The sequence below is a fragment of the Stenella coeruleoalba genome, assembly GCF_951394435.1.
Source record: "Stenella coeruleoalba genome assembly, chromosome: 9".
Classification (NCBI taxonomy): Eukaryota; Metazoa; Chordata; class Mammalia; order Artiodactyla; family Delphinidae; genus Stenella; species Stenella coeruleoalba.
The window spans coordinates 56,072,841-56,085,845 of record NC_137155.1 but is presented as its reverse complement, the minus strand read 5'-3'; the positions used below and the strand labels follow the sequence as shown (position 1 = coordinate 56,085,845).

The following is a 13,005-nucleotide window of genomic DNA, read 5'->3' as shown; positions in this document are numbered from 1 at the left end:
CATTTCAAGGTCTACTGCTGGAGAGAAATGGGAAATGAGGCACTGTAACAGAGGGTTCTCCTACACCCTCAGGACGACCAACATTTTCAAGTTCAAGGAGGCAGACATCTCTGAATTACCTACGACCATTCCTGAAGTTCTTCTTCTACTACTTTTGCTGGTTCTGCCACAGGAAAGGGGCTTTAAGAAGGGTCCTACGTAGAGGAGACCTTCAAGATGGCGGAGGAGTAAGACATGGAGATCACCTTCCTCCTGACAAATACATCAGAAATACATCAGAAATAAATGTGGAACAACTCCTACAGAACACCTACTGAACGCTGGCAGAAGACCTCAGACTTCCCAAAAGGCAAGAAACTCCCCACATACCTGCATAGGGCAAAAGAAAAAAGAAAAAACAGAGACAAAAGAATAGGGACAGGACCTGCACCAGTGGGAGGGAGCTGTGAAGGAGGAAAGGTTTCCACACACTAGGAAGCCCCTTCGCGGGCAGAGACTGCGGGGGGCGGAGGGGGGAAGCTTCGGAGCCGCGGAGGAGAGCGCAGCCACAGGGGTGCGGAGGGCAAAGCGGAGAGATTCCTGCACAGAGGATCAGTGTCGACCGGCACTCACAAACACGAGGCTTGTCTGCTCACCCGCCGGGGCGGGCGGGGCTGCAAGCTGAGGCTCGGGCTTCAGAGGTCAGATCCCAGGGAGAGGACTGGGGTTGGCTGCATGAACACAGCCTGAAGGGGCTAGTGCGCCACAGCTAGCCGGAAGGGAGTCCGGGAAAAAGTCTAGAACTGCCTAAGAGGCAAGAGACCATTGTTTTGGGGTGCGCGAGGAGAGGGGATTCAGAGCACTGCCTAAACAAGCTCCAGAGACGGGCGTGAGCCGTGGCTATCAGCACGGACCCCAGAGACGGGCATGAGATGCTAAGGCTGCTGCTGCCGCCACCAAGAAGCCTGTCTGCGAGCACAGGTCACCATCCACACCTACCCTCCTGGGAGCCTGTGCAGCCCACCACTGCCAGGGTCCCGTGGTCCAGCGACAACTTCCCTGGAAGAACACACGGCACGCCTCAGGCTGGTGCAACGTCACGCTGGCCTCTGCCGCCGCAGGCTCGCCCTGCATTCCGTACCCAGCCCTCCACCCAGCCTGAGTGAGCCAGAGCCCCCGAATAAGCCACTCCTTTAACCCCGTGCTGTCTGAGCGAAGAACAGACACCCCTAGGTGACCTACACGCAGAGGCGGGGCCAAATGCAAAGATGAACCCCGGGAGCTGTGCGAACAAAGAAGAGAAAGGGAAATCTCTCCCAGCAGCCTCAGGAGCAGCGGATTAAATCTCCACAATCAACTTGATGTACCCTGCATCTGTGGAATACCTGAATAGACAACGAATCATCCCATAATTGAGGTGGTGGACTTCGGGAGCAATTGTAGACTTGGGGTTTGCTTTCTGCATCTAATTTGTTTCTGGTCTTACGTTTATCTTAGTTTAGTATGTAGAGTTTATCATTAGATTTGTTTATTGATTTGGTTGCTCTCTTCCTTTTTTATTTTTATATATATAGATGTATATATATTTTTCCTTTTTCTCTTTTTGTGAGTGTGTATGTATATGCTTCTTTTTTTTTTTTTTTTTTTGCGGTACGCGGGCCTCTCACTGTTGTGGCCTCTCCCGTTGCGGAGCAACAGGCCCTGGACACGCAGCCTCAGCGGCCATGGCTCACGGGTCCAGCCGCTCCGCGGCATGTGGGATCTTCCCGGACTGGGGCACGAACCTGTGTCCCCTGTATCGGCAGGCGGACTCTCAACTGCTGCGCCACCGGGGAAGCCCTGTGTATGCTTCTTTGTGTGATTTTGTCTGTATGGCTTTGCTTTTACCATTTGTTCTAGGGTTCTTTTTTTTTTAGTATAGTTTTTAGCGCTTGTTATCATTGGTGCATTTGTTTTTCAGTTTGGTTGATATTTCTTTCTTTTTTCTTTTAGTATAGGTTTTAGCACTTGTTATCATTGGTGGATTTGTTTTTTGGTTTGGTTGCTCTCTATTTTTTTTATTTTTTTATGACTTTTTTATTTTAATAACTTAATTTTATTTCCTTCCTTCCTTTCTTTATTGCTTTTTTTCTCGCTTTTCTTCTGAGATGGGTGGCTGACAGGGTCTTTGTGCTCCGACCAGGTGTCAGGCCTGTACCTCTGAGGTGGGAGACCCGAGTTCAGGACATTGGGCCACCAGAGACCTCCTGGCTCCATGTAATATCAAATGGTAAAAATCTCCTAGAGAGCTCCATCTCAATGCTAAGACCCAGCTCCACTCAGCGACCAGCAAACTATAGTGCTGGACACCCTATGCCAAACAACTAGCAAAACAGGAACACAAACCCACCCATTAGCAGAGAGGCTGCCTAAAATCATAAGGTCACAGACATCCCAAAACACACCACCGGACACAGTCCTGCCCACCAGAAAGACAAGATCCAGTCTCATCCACCAGAACACAGGCACCAGTCCGCTCCACCAGGAAGCCTACACAGTCCACTGAAACAACCTTAGCCACTGGGGGCAGACAGCAAAAACAATGGGAACTACCAACCTGCAGCCTGTGAAAAGGAGACCTCAAACACAGTAAGATAAGCAAAATGAGAAGACAGAAAAACACACAGCAGATGAAGGAGCAAGGTAAAAACCCACCAGACCTAACAAATGAAGAGGAAATAGGCAGTCTACCTGAAAAAGAATTCAGAGTAATGATAGTAAAGGTGATCCAAAATCTTGGAAACAGAATGGAGAAAATACAAGAAACGTTTAACAAGGACCTAGAAGAACTAAAGAGCAAACAAATGATGAACAACCCAATAAATGAAATTAAAAATTCTCTAGAAAGAATCAATAGCAGAATAACTAAGGCAGAAAAATAAGTGACCTGGAAGATAAAATAGTGGAAATAACTACCACAGAGCAGAATAAAGAAAAAAGAATGAAAAGAATTGAGGGCAGTCTCAGAGACCTCTGGGACAACATTAAGCGCACCAACATTCGAATTATAGGGGTCCCAGAAGAAGAAGAGAAAAAATAAAAGGACTGAGAAACTATTTGAAGAGATTGTAGTTGAACACTTCCCTAATATGGGAAAGGAAATAGTCAATCAAGTCCACGAAGCACAGAGAGTCCCATAGAGGATAAATCCAAGGAGAAACATGCCAAGACACATATTAATCAAACTATCAAAAATTAAAAACAAAGAAAAAATATTAAAAGCAGCAAGGGAAAAACAACAAATAACATGTAAGGGAATCCCCATAAGGTTAACAGCTGATTTTTCAGTAGAAACTCTGAAAGCCAGAAGGGAGTGGCAGGACATATTTAAAGTGATGAAAGGGAAAAACCTACAACCAAGATTACTCTACCCAGCAAGGATCTCATTCAGATTCCACAGAGAAATTAAAACCTTTACAGACAAGCAAAAGCTAAGAGAGTTCAGCACCACCAAACCAGCTTTACAACAATGCTAAAGGAACTTCTTTAGGCAGGAAACACAAGAGAAGGAGAAGACCTACAATAACAAACCCAAAACAATTAAGAAAATGGTAATAGGAACATACATATCAATTATGACCTTAAATGTAAATGGATTAAATACTCCAACCAAAACACATCGACTGGCTGAATGGATGCAAAAACAAGATCTGTATATATGTTGTCTACAAGAGACCCACTTCAGACATAGGGACACATACAGACTGAAAGTGAGGGGATGGAAAAAGATACTCCATGCAAATGGAAATCAAAAGAAAGCTGGAATAGCAATTCTCATATCAGACAAAATAGACTTTAAAATAAAGACTATTACAAGAGACAAAGAAGGACACTACATAATGATCAAGGGATCAATACAAGAAGAAGACATAACAATTGTAAATATTTATGAACCCAACAAAGGAGCACCTCAATACATAAGGCAAATGCTAACAATCATAAAAGGGGAAATCGACAGTAACACAATCATAGTAGAGGACTTTAACACCCCACTTTCACCAATGGACAGATCATCCAAAATGAAAATAAATAAGGAAACACAAGCTTTAAATGATACATTAAGCAGGATGGACTTAAATGATATTTATAGCACATTCCAGCCAAACAGAACAGAATACACTTTCTTCTCAAGTGCTCATGGAAAATTCTCCAGGATAGACCATATCTTGGGTCACAAATCAAGCCTTGGTAAATTTAAGAAAATTGAAATCGTATCAAGTATCTTTTCTGACCACAATGCTATGAGACTAAATATCAATTACAGGAAAAGATATGTAAAAAACTACATATACATGGAGGCTAAACAATACACTACTAAATAACCAAGAGATCACTGAAGAAATCAAAAGAGGAAATCAAACAATACGTAGAAACAAACGACAATGAAAACACAACGACCAAAAACCTATGGGATGCAGCAAGAGCAGTTCTAAGAGGGAAGTTTATAGCAATACAATCCTACCTCAAGAAACAAGAAACATCTCAAATAAACAACCTAAACTTACACCTAAAGCAGAGAAAGAAGAATTTAATAAAACCCCAAAGTTAGCACAAGGAAAGGAATCATAAAGATTACATCAGATATAAATGAAAGAGAAATGAAGGAAACAATAGCAAAGATCAATAAAACTAAAAGCTAGTTCTTTGAGAAGATAAATAAAATTGACAAACCATTAGCCAGACTCATCAAGAAAAAAAGGGAGAAGACTCAAATCAATAGATTTAAAATGAAAAAGGAGAAGTAACAACTGACACTGCAGAAATACAAAGGATCGTGAGAGATTACCACAAGCAACTATATGCCAATAAAATGGACACCCTGGAAGAAATGGACAAATTCTTACAAAAGCACCACCTTCCGAGACTGAACCAGGAAGATATAGAAAATATAAACAGACCAATCACAAGCACTGAAATTGAAACTGTGATTAAAAATATTCCAACAAACAAAAGCCCAGGACCAGATGGCTTCACAGGCGAATTCTATCAAACATTTAGAGAAGAGCTAACACCCATCCTTCTCAAACTCTTCCAAAATATAGCAGAGGGAGGAACACTGCCCAACTCATTCTATGAGGCCACCATCACCCTGATACCAAACCAGACAAAGATGTCACAAAGAAAGAAAACTACAGGCCAATATCACTGATGAACATAGATGCAAAAATCCTCAACAAAATACTAGCAAACAGAATCCAATAGCACATTAAACGGATCATACACCATGATCAATTGGGGTTATTCCAGGAATGCAAGGATTCTTCAATATACGCAAATCAATCAGCGTGATACACCATATTATCAAATTGAAGGAGAAAAACCATACGATCATCTCAATAGATGCAGAGAAAGCTTTCGACAAAATTCAACACCCATTTATGATGAAAACCTTCCAGAAAGTAGGCATGGAGGGAACTTACCTCAACATAATAAAGGCCATATATGACAAACCCACAGCCAACATTGTTCTCAATGGTGAAAAACTGAAACCATTTCCTCTAAGATCAGGAACAAGACAAGGCTGTCCACTCTCACCTCTATTAATCAACATAGTTTTGGAAGTTTTAGCCACAGCAATCAGAGAAGAAAAAGGAATCCAAATCAGAAAAGAGAAAGTAAAACTGTCACTGTTTGCAGATGACATGATACCATATATAGAGAATCCTAAAGATGCTACCAGAAAACTACTAGAGCTAATCAATGAATTTGATAGAGTAGCAGGATACAAAATTAATGCACAGAAATCTCTTGCATTCCTATACACTAATGATGAAAACTCTGCAAGAGAAATTAAGGAAACACTCCCATTTACCACTGCAACAAAAAGAATAAAATACCTAGGAATAAACCTACCTTAGGAGACAAAAGATCTGTATGCAGAAAACTATAAGACACTGATGAAAGAAATTAAAGACGATACTAACAGATGGAGAGATATACCATGTTCTTGGATTGGAAGAATCAACATTGTGAAAATGACCCTACTACCCAAAGCAATCTACAGATTCAGTGTAATCCCTATCAAACTACCAATGGCATTTTTCACAGATCTAGAAAAAAATTTCAATTTGTATGGAAACACAAAAGACCCCGAATAGCCAAAGCAATATTGAGAAAGAAAAACAGAACTGAAGGAATCAGGCTCCAGACTTCAGACTATACTACAATGCTACAGTAATCAAGACACTATGGTACTGGCACAAAAACAGAAATACATATCAATGGAACAGGATAGAAAGCCCAGAGATAAACCCACGCACATATAGTCATCTTATTTTTGATAAAGGAAGCAAGAATATATGGTGGAGAAAAGACAGCCTCTTCAACAAGTGGTGCTGGGAAAACTGGACAGCTACATGTAAAAGAATGAAATTAGAACACTCCCTAACGCCATACACAAAAATAAGCTCAAAATGGATTAAACACCTAAATGTAAGGCCAGACACTGTAAAACTCTTAGAGGAAAACACAGGCAGAACACTCTATGACATAAATCACAGCAAGATCCTTTTTACCAACCTGCTAAAGAAATGGAAATAAAAACAAAAATAAACAAATGGGACCTAATGAAACTTCAAAGCCTTTGCACAGCAAAGGAAAACATAAACAAGACGAAAAGACAACCCTCAGAATGGGAGAAAATATTTGCAAATGAAGCAACTGACAAAGGATTAATCTCTAAAATTTACAAGCAGCTCATAAAGCTCAATATCAAAAAAAACCAAACAACCCAATCCAAAAATGGGCAGAAGACCTAAATACACATTTCTCCAATGAAGATATACAGATTGCCAACAAACACATGAAAGGATGCTCAACATCACTAATCATTAGAGAAATGCAAATCAAAACCACAATGAGGTATCACCTCACACCAGTCAGAATGGCCATCATCAAAAAATCTAGAAACAATAAATGCTGGAGAGGGTGTGGAGAAAAGGGAACCCTCTTGCACTGCTTGTGGGAATGTAAATTGATACAGCCTCTATGGAGAACAGTATGGAGGTTCCTTAAAAAACTAAAAACAGAACTACCATACAACCCAGCAATCCCACTACTGGGCATATACCCTGAGAAAACCATAATTCAAAAAGAGTCATGTACCACAATGTTCATTACAACTCTATTTACAATAGCCAGGACATGGAAGCAACCTAAGTGTCCATCAACAGATGAATGGATAAAGAAGATGTGGCACATATATACAATGGAATATTGCTCAGCCAGAAAAAGAAACAGAATTGAGTTACTGTAGTGAGGTGGATGGTGGACCTAGAAACTGTCATACAGAGTGAAGTAAGTCATAAAGAGAAAAACAAATACTGTATGCAAAAAAAAAAGATTCTGAAGAATCTAGGGACAGGACAGGTATAAAGACGCAGAAGCAGAGAATGGACTTGAGGACATGGGGAGGGGAAAGGGTAAGCTGGGATGAAGTAAGAGAGTGGCATGGACATAGATACACTACCTAATGTAAAATAGACAGCTAGTGGGAAGCAGCTGCATGGCACAGGGAGATCAGCTCCGTCCTTTGTAACCACCTAGAGGGGTGGGACAGGGAGGATGGGAGGGAGACACAAGAGGGAGGAGATATGGGGATATATGTATATGTATAGCTGATTCACTTTGTTATAAAGCAGAAACTAACACACCATTGTAAAGGCATTATACTCCAATAAAGGTGTAACAAACAAATAAATAAATAAAATTAATTAAAAAAGAAGGGGCCTACGTAGGACAGTAATTCATCCCTGACTCTGGAACGTGCTCCTTATTAAACTGTGGCTGGTGCTGGGAGGGCGGGGCGGGTCAGAGATAAAATGCAGTCTTCGCCCTCCGGGGACTACTGCCTGAAGAGAAGATGGGTGGACAACGATGCAGCACAGGGGGATGGGTGCTTCCAGAAAGGCATGTGCGAATATGAGGCAGGTCCTGCCCAGAAAACACTGCAAGTGTCCCTGCCCTGTAGAGGGTGTTGTCAGAGTGGACATCTGCACCGGGAGGCATTTCATCAGAGTCCTGAAAAGGAGAAATTAGCCAAGCAAGAAGGCATAGGAGGGGAAATGAAAAGACCCTTCCAAGTACCGGGAACATGCAGTGATTTCATCAGCACCTCACACCTGCCCTCAGGTTGTATTATTATCTTCATGTGGTAAATGAAGAAACAAACTCCAAAAGTTAAGGGACCTGCCCCAAGTCACTCATCTTTAGGCAGTGAGCCTAAGATTTAAACTTAGCACCATACTCCCTGACTCTTTACAGAACCTAGTCTAAGAAGGGGATTCCTTCTCATTTGGTGATGTCCACACATCCCTCACACCTTGGCCTCAGGAACACTTAGGATGAACACAAGTGTCCCTTAACCATTCTGGGAAGGAATCCAAAGTATTATAGATTCAAAAGATCATAAAATTTGTATTGTCTTCTTGGATACGGTTTTAAAAAACAGTATCTCACACACACACACACACACACACACACACACTCTCTCTCTCTCTCTCTCTCTCTCTCTTTCTCTCTCTCTCTCTCTCTCTCACTCACTCACTGTATATCAACATATGAAAGGCACTGAGAAGTCCTGCAGAAATAATGTAAGAGACCATGAAAACCTCCGCCCTCTCTTTCTTCCTTCCTTCCTTCTTCCTTTTTTCCTTTCTTCCTTTCTTTCTTTCTTTCTTTTTCTTTCTTTCTTTCCTTTCTTTTTTTCCTTTCTTTCTTTCTTTCTATAACCCTTATTAATACCTTTAAAGACATTCTGTATTGTCTTCTTATTGTAGTGATGAGGAAACTGCAGTCTACAGAGGGTGGGAGCTGCCTTTGCGTATATGTTAGTGGCAGAGCCAGAACTCTGTTCACTAGACTTCCTTCCTGTCAACACCCTCTAGGCTAAATCACACTTCAAAGTGTCCATTCCATACCTCCAATATATAAACAGTACATACAGCACATAAGCTGATAACCTTGTAATTGTCAACTTACAAATTACCCTTTTAAAAAAATACAAAGAAATCCCTAGGTGAGAGCTGAGATAGTGTATACAAATTTGAAGTGTGTTTATATACACTATTAATCGCCCTTGTCAAGGTTTATACTAGTTATCCAAGTCTTGCTGATATCAATTGTTTATCTTCACAGATTTCCCACTGAAATAATAATACCAATAACAACTACTAGCTCTTTTTTTGCTCTCAACGTGAAGGAAAACATTAATATACTGATGCAAATTTCCAGTGTTTATGCATGCGCTTAAATGGAACCAAAGCTGAAGAAATCACACCTTAACAAGATAATCACAAAACAAACCTTTGTACCAAGCACTTCATTGCTAGATCATATTCCATTATCACTAAAAAAAAATTCTTTACTTTGGAATTTGGTTGGAATCAAGACAGCAAAAAAAGTGGGAGAGGAGATTGGAAATCCTTTCGTTTTTGCAAAGATTCACATTGTAACAATATTTCTTATATTAAAATTAAAGTTGTTTGGAAAATTTTTAAAGTAATATACAAATTTAAAAACACATTTCAAGAGCAGTCAGTATCCAACTTTGAATAGTATTTATGAATATTCTAGTATGAATAACATACTAGAAAAGGTCAACTGGGCTTTATGTCTAAAAAGTTAAATATGCAGTGCTTGTATTCTGCATTAGCAGAAGGAGGCAAATGATACCCTGAAAATGTTTTAAATGTGCAACTTTGCTTATCTTCCTGTATTAATGATCCTTATGGCAGTTGTTATATTAACCTTATCACATTGCACAGTAATTGGGGAAACCTATTGTGAAAGAAAGGAAAAGAAAAAGCATTTAGTTTAATCTTCGAACTTTTTTCCAACCTAGCATTTTTCTGATTATCAAAGAGGGTGAAAATGAAAGTTAGATTTTTAATGGATTTTCTTAAAATCTCAAAGAAGAAACTAGAGAGTTCCAAATGGGTGATTCATTAAACATCGTATTCTGTGAAAAGGACACAAATTAGATTATCGACGAACTGCTCATTATGTGAATTCTGGGTTTCATGAGGTCCACGAAGGGGCTCCGACTAGGAGACAGTCAGTGGCTCCTGAGAAAGCCAGTTTCTCCTTCAGGGCTCTGAATCGCTCATTTGTGGATATGATATTCAGAAAATGCCATTTGCCCCTCATAAGACTTCTATGTCCTTCTGCATCCATTTCTGTGTGCACACAGAGGAAATTCAAAGGCTCCATCTTTTAATCCCTTCTAACTTTGACAACTATACTAAACCTGACCCTGAGACCCTTCTACCTTCACCTGCTCTCAAGGTGCTTGAGAAACCAGCTAACTTTATGATTGAAATTAATGTTTTCATTCAGCTGCAGATGCTTGTGCTCAGTACACATGCCAGCAGTGTGAGCAGCAGCCCCTTCCGCTCCTGCAGCCAGGTAATATGCTTTTGCCTTTTTTTTTTTCTTACTTTTTTTTTTTTTCCCATTATCCTTTTAATACAGAGCAGGGCTACTGATTACAAAGAGGCAGTTTGACTCCAGCAATAGGTCTTCTTCACTAATCCTCACTGTCATGGAAATTCCAGCTGCTACAAGAATAAGAGGCTCAATCCATATTTGCCAGCTCTAATATGAAATCTGTCAGAACCCAAATTAATGAGTTCCAAATTCCTTACATCACGATAACAGGTTAAGACTGGTCAATTAATTACATAAATCCTTCCCGATTCATTGTGCATTTGCAGCCCAGATTGTGTCTTACATTACTCCATGACACAAGGCCTTTTGGCTCCTGTTGTTCTGCAGAAAGGCCCCATTTAAGTGGAGGCTGCCTGCCACAGCAAAATGTTAAATGTCACACGTTAAATTTGCACTTTTCTGTAATTGCTTTTGTTAAAAAAAAAAAAAAAAATTAAACTACAGCACAGGGCTCCCAGTACACCACTATGCAGAGGGCTGGGATTGTACTGAATGGATCCCAGGGCAGGCAAGCTATCTTTTACAGTTTACACAGGTCTGAGAGTTTACAGTCTCCTTTGTACCTGGTGCCCAGTAGGCAGCGGAGCCCAGAACGTGCACGTTTGTGCAAATAAACCAAAGCTTCCCTAAGATCTGCGGCAACAAAAGCATATATTCAGAAGATTCTTTTCCTTATGAAAGGATTACAATAGGATTCTTTAGCCAGTTTCCCTTTTGTTTACCAGTAAAAGTATTAGATATATAGAACACTGTTGATCTACTCACCTTTTCAGGACCATATATTGTACAAATATATACTTGTGCAGGTCTTTGTGTAGGCTTTGCTATTTGTATTTGTAACTGGCACACACCTACAGAGGGAGAATAATTGAGGATTAAGATCTCAAAGGACTTCAAAAATTATCCGGGCCTTATCCTTCTTAAAACATCAAAATGCACCTGGAATCACAACTAGTTAGATTTAGACCTAGAACTATAGGCGTCCAGTGCCATCTCTCTTCACCACACTACATTTCCTGATGGAATGGACTTTTTAAGTACCTAGGTACTCTGTATCCAATGGAACCTGTTCCGGTTGTGTTTCCTGCATCATCCTTTTGAAGGCTGGGTGTTCGGCGAATACACAAGCGAGCAGATGATGCTCCCAAGCACCGACGGAAAGCTGTGTGAAGCGTGGGTTCTTTCCACTTGGGAGCCCTAACACCACGCCACCACACAGACAGCTAGCCAGACCCCAGGCGGCGCGTTCTGCCGCGGACCGCCGGGCCACCGCGCTGCCCAGCAGCGCCCCCCTCTGTCCTCCCGCAGCCTTGCATCGGGTCGCCACTGGCCGCGCGCTCTTTTCCAGGGTAAAGGAAGCTCGGCCTCTGGGCTCCAGGCCTGATGGGGTGAGGGACTTGTCCCTCCCTATACGTCCCCCACCCTCCCACATACACACATTAAACCCTGACCCAGGGCCGTTTCTGGACCCAGAGGCACGCGCTTCTTCTCCGGCGAGCAAGTCCCGACACCAAGCGTCGTCGGTCCCCTCCCTTCCCAGACAGATTAACGGGTTAACGCGACGGCGCGCCCACCCGCAGGTTTTATTTAGGGTTCTGGGGAGACTAGAGAAGAAAGGGGTCGACTAATGTGTGCGGTGCGTGCGCAGATAAAACTTTCGCAACGCGTGGGCTTGGCCCCAGCCCCGCCGCGACCCCGGGACGCTCCGGGGCCGCTCTAGGCCTGAACCACACCCGCGCCGGCGGCGCGTCGTCGCCCCTTCTCGGGCCGGGCGGCGGGGCGGAGGCCGCAGTGCCGCGCGAGCATCTGCAGAACAAAGACTTGGGTCCAGCCCTAGACTGAGAACGGCCGCCGCCGTCTCCCCGGCCCGGCCGCCCTGACCCAGCCAAGCCCGAAACCCACCCGAGCGGCGGGGGCCGGCTCCACGCGCGCTGCCAAACCAGCGGGGACCCGGAGACGACTGAACCCGGAGGCCCCAGGGGGTCATCGGTATTCAAAGCTCCCTCCTGCACCAAACCCACCACCCCAGGCCCCTCTGCATTATTTTATTTATTTTTTTCAAGCCGCCAAGCTGTCACTCTAACCCTGGGAAGGGGGCCTCGCGATGCCCACGTTCGAGGCAGGTGGGCAGGGGAGGGAGCGCTGCAGGTCGGTGCTGTAAATCCTGTCTCTTTGCGGTTGTTGTTCCCACTCACCACCCGCTGCCCCCCTCCACCCGGGTTCCCCCCTTTCTTTCCGCCGCGCAGTTGCTATGGGTTACCAGGGCGGTTGCCATGGGTTACCGGACCGAGGCCGACTGGCTCGCTACCTGCCACGCAGTCGCCGCCGCCGCCGGAGGCTGAGCGGCCAGGGCGGGAGGCAGCGGGAGCGCGCGTGTGCGGGCCGCATCGCGGGGAGTGTGCGCGAGCCGGCCGGGCGCTGCAGCCAACAGGCGGCCCGGGTGCAGCCGCGGGAGCGCCGCCGCCGGTGGGGTGGGGGGCAGAGCTATAAAGAAGGCCCAGAGGTAAGAAACAAGCAAAAACAACCGCAAGTTATGCCCGT

General features: G+C 43.4%; 1 protein-coding gene across 2 annotated transcripts in view; it reads right to left on the bottom strand.

Moving 5' to 3' along the window:
• LOC307191463 (uncharacterized protein) overlaps nt 1–12,948 on the bottom strand; it is a 185,922-nt gene extending 172,974 nt beyond the window's left edge. For both annotated transcript variants that reach the window (XM_079931594.1, XM_079931595.1), the window contains exons 1-2: nt 12,725–12,948; nt 11,230–11,315 (exon numbers count right to left, since the gene is read on the bottom strand). The gene's annotated coding sequence lies outside the window, so the exon portion shown is untranslated. The remainder of the gene's footprint in view (nt 1–11,229; nt 11,316–12,724) is intronic.
• Nucleotides 12,949–13,005: the final 57 nt, after the last annotated feature.